Raw genomic sequence first — 4,748 nt, forward strand, 5'->3', positions numbered from 1 at the left:
CTAGTAACTAGGTAACCTTATTTGTGTAAGAAATTAAAATATCCTTGTTCTCACATAAGTCGCCTCCTCAAGGGCAACCAAGAAGGACTACAAGTAATAAATTTTGCTCTAGTCAAATCATCCATTAGTATGGGTCGCCTCTATCTGAACTTTTCTTGACACTCTACTCAGCGTCTTATATCAATATCCTCAGTAAAATATGTACGATTCTAAAAATCTCTTATCATCATTCAGATGGTTTCTAACCATTCTATCGGTCCTATAAAAAGACCTCGATCCAACCTTCCAATCTTGAGTTACTCATGGGTACTACACTTGATACTCCAATAATGAACTTTTTATGAGTCCGTACATTATTCTTTTATTTATATATAACTCTCAACATTATCGTTTTTAAGTACTATAACTTAATGCCCTGATATCATCTCTGTAACACCCCCTAAATCCAGGGTCAGGGATCTGAGTCGTTATGCCACCGTCCAAATAAATATTACATGCATTAACTCAACAATCCAATAATACAACACCAAACGATTCTAATCTCTTACACACACAAGTTAGAGCCTTAGAAACGATTCTCAAAAGTAGCATTAGTTATTAAAAACCAAATGTACTAATCATGATCTGATACTGTGAAACACAACATCTACATGAAGTTCTATTAACACTAACACCTATATATAAGTATTTCCAACACTAGCTACACTTACGCCACTTAATTCTGCATTAACCATTCTGATATGGCTATCTCAGGGTTGAATCTTCCACTTCTGTTCCTCGTAGTACGAAATAATTGACTATGTTCTCCAGCTACTAAAAGGTTTAATAAATGAAGCAAGGGTGAGCACAATAATGCTCAGCAAGTATCCTGCCTAGAATAAATATCATCTCAACTTATAAAGTTGAAAGTTCAATAATCTTTATTGGTATGGAAACCAAAATCTTTAAGGAATATTCTTTGATTTCAAAACACCAGATGGTTCAAAATACTATACAAAGGATATCAACATTCCCCAATTTTTGAGATTATCATACAATTTAAAATACTATATAAAAGGGAGCAATAAAGCCCAAAATAAAATATATTTGATCAATAATGTATATAAAATTTCTCAAAATATCTCGGAAAACCTTTTTTATACATAATATAAATAAAGTGCCATTATAGTGTAAAAGATGAAGTTACAAGGTACTTCAACATGTAATATTTTATGATCACTGGAAACCTCTGTTCTGTAAGGTATAAACAGAGTTTCAAAATATAATTTGCATAAGATAACGTTAAAATGTGATATAATATATCCAACCTTGTCTTAATATTTTTATAAAATCTTTCTTACAAAAGTATGAACAAAGTTTCAATATATGTAACATATATAGAGATATTACAAGTTATTTCAAAATATATCCTTTTTTGTAAAAATCCCTGAGAACCTTTGTTATGTCAACTATAATTAAAGTCTCGGAATATTTTTTAATTGATGAAGTTACCAGATACTTTAATTTAAAACATAATTTTGAACGCTCGACCCTGCCAACACTCACCGGCCACCCATCCGTATCTTTCTCTCATCAGGGTACTCTCGATGATGCTGCAGAAAATATCCAATCTGGATGATGAACTACTTTTTGGAGTTTCCACCGCACCCAGGGTGTGCAACTTACGATGATCAATTGCATGTGTACAACCCCCTTTGTACCTACATGCACTACTAGAAAACGTCAATAGACATCAGTTCTGAAATAGGTGGATGTAGAGAAAAGTCCCTGTTTTTTATATCGATTTCAGACTGATGTGAAAGACTACATAACACATAATTTCTCACTAAAAACTGATGTATTACGCATACTAAGACATCGGTTAGTAACCGATGTGTTAAACACATACTCAGATATCGTTTGGTAACCGATGTAAAAATTAAAAAAATGATGTCAGTTAACATATGCAACAACGCTTCTATAGATGGAAACGATGTATTAAACGTACTAAGACATCAATGATCTGTGATTACATATTTAATTATTATATATACACATATATATGCACCAAAAATATCAAAAAGAAAAACAAGCAGAATCAATCACATATAAAAAACCAAAACTTTGATTATCATTATAAAACTTATCTGCGTTAAGAACTTATTCAGGGGTTCAAGGGTAACAATTACATATCACACCAACATATTAATACTAGTAAAACACTCCCCATTCCCTTCTCTGTTTCCTCAGTATGAATATCTCATTTCTTACATTCTTCTCACTTCTTTTTTCCCTTTAGAAAGTTCCCAGAAACTGCAAGAATGCCATACAAATAGGAAATATTAAAATTTCTTTGGGTTTACATGAAATCATCTTTGAGTTCTTGCAAGGACTTTTGGGTTGAAGCAATCTCTTTGTTAGATGTCATCTTGTCAGCGACCATAAAATTCTTGTAGCTCCTAACCTCTGCATGTCTCTCCTTTTCAAGCCTCTCTATCTCCTCCCTTCATTTCTGTGAAAACAATTTGAAGGAAATGAATGAAATAAAATTAGAACATGCATAGATAGTAGTTCGAAACACATAGATTTTTACATAACATGACATGTCAGAATGACTGCTTCAATTATTAAAAGGATGGGAGACAGTACATCACACATATCCTTCAATTAAAATAATAGACTCACCTTATCTCTCAGCTGTAGTTTCCTTTCTGCTCGTTCTGCTGCATTAACTGCCTCACGCTCAGCTGTGATTTATGATACAACATAAATATTTCATAGGTAACCACCTTGTAAAAGAAAAGTTACAAATGGAAAACAACAGAAGAAGTAAGCAACACGTATAAACGTAATATAACCTTATGAAGATTCTAGAACCTCTCCATTCCTTGAACATACATGCCAAAAGAAATTTTCATCTAATATAGAAAACAGACTAGAAGCATACCTTTCAAATCAGGTGTCATTTCCATTTTTGTCTTGTTCAATCTATTCACAGCCTCATTAAGGCGCTTCTCCACTCTCACAGTGCGAACCTGAACGTATAATAATCATGAAGGAATTGCAGAAACAAAATAACAATTCATGTTTAAGCCAAAATGAACAGAGTTTTCAGTAGTAGTGGCCAACTATACCCCTAATAAAAGAAAAAATCAGTGGTACTGACATAATGCCTCAACATTATCTGCGTTAAGAACTTGATTTAATGTTATTTTATTGGATATGTGTTAGGTACTGCAACTTCGGGAAAGACAATAGAGAAGGTCCCTGGTACATGATTTAGCGATATTGATCTAGATTTAGAGATACTGTAACAGTTCATAAACAAATAATATATGACTATATTTTAAATCACAGTCTAATTAGAATGGAGTAGGAAGGACATAAAGATCAGGGAATTAGGAAGTTGGAAACATAGAGTATGAAAAGTTGGGTATGAGAAAATGAAATGGTGAAACTCTAATGTCAAGCAACTAAAAAGTTTATCTTTAATTAGTCTCTTATTAACCTCATTCATCATTTCCATTCTGATTTTGCTAGATGCCAAAAAGAATGATAATAATTCATACCCCAGTTAGGTTTTACCAATTCCTGGATTAGGATCATGAGTACAATATTAGCTTGAATTCATCATAAAGGCACAATAAAAAAATATATAAATTAAATGTATGTGGTTCTATATTGGATTAACCTTCTCCGATCCAACACACATACACATATATGAGGAAGTAAAATTACCGGCGGTGTCATGCTTGTTCTTAACCCGAACATGACATTTGATCCCCTTATTTATCTTTGCCAAGTCCTTCTCCTTCTAAGAAGTGGGAGCATGAGGATCATCATTTCAACCCATCCTTTCTGGAAGTTTGAGCGACTCCTTTAGTGTCCACATCGTAATAACTCCAAAAGTGAGACAACAATGAGAAAACACGTGTATAGAATGATATCAAATTTTATTCAGCAATGAAGAATGATATAAACGACATGAAAATTCTTTGGTGACTTTCATCAAATAGGCAATGTACAATTCATATGTTTACTAGTAAAATAAAAGTCAGACACCCCACGACCATAAAATATAGAGTAAGTTACGGTTTGGACACAACCCCAGAATTAATCGTAAACAGCTCTAGTCGGGTCTAATCGCTCAGTGTCAGAATCAACTAATCTTTAAAACAGATTCAATCATTAAAATCCAAAATTTTAATTTTTGAAACAAAAATTGAAAAATACTTACTAATTTAAGCGAATTCAAGGGAGATAACATCACAATCGACCTCGCTAAAGCTTTTTCTGCAAAAGTTGAGTGTTTTAATGAAAGAAAAATAAACGGCTCGAACTCATTAGAATTCGACATTGGGGGTTTGAAAGTTAGGGTTTGAATCAGGGGTTTGGATTTTGGGTTTCGATTTAGGTTCAAATTAGGGTTCTTGAGAGGTGAGATTGTGATAGGTAGTGTGAGATTGTGAGAAGAGAAAGAGTGGAATGAAAGCTGTTGGTGCAGAGATGAAGAAGCGGGAGGAAATAAAATTGTCTGAAGAAGGAAATGAAAAATAAATGGGGTAAAAGTATTAAGAAAGTGAGGAAATTGGGGGAATGAGAGAAAAGTGTGTTTTTTTTTATCTTTTTTAAAGACAGTTAAGACATCGATTTTAAGTATAACTGATGTCTAAAAACTAATTTAACATCAATTTTTATAAAACCGATGTAAAATACCCCTTTAACATCGGTCACCAATGCAATCGATGTTAAAGGGGTGATGTCTATTG

The 4,748-nt window shown here is 33.0% G+C and overlaps 1 pseudogene; it reads right to left on the minus strand.

Moving 5' to 3' along the window:
* Positions 1–2,088: 2,088 nt before the first annotated feature.
* On the minus strand, positions 2,089–4,547 carry LOC141720178 (uncharacterized; annotated as a pseudogene).
* Positions 4,548–4,748: the final 201 nt, after the last annotated feature.

This window comes from Apium graveolens, chromosome 4 (assembly GCF_009905375.1).
Source record: "Apium graveolens cultivar Ventura chromosome 4, ASM990537v1, whole genome shotgun sequence".
Classification (NCBI taxonomy): Eukaryota; Viridiplantae; Streptophyta; class Magnoliopsida; order Apiales; family Apiaceae; genus Apium; species Apium graveolens.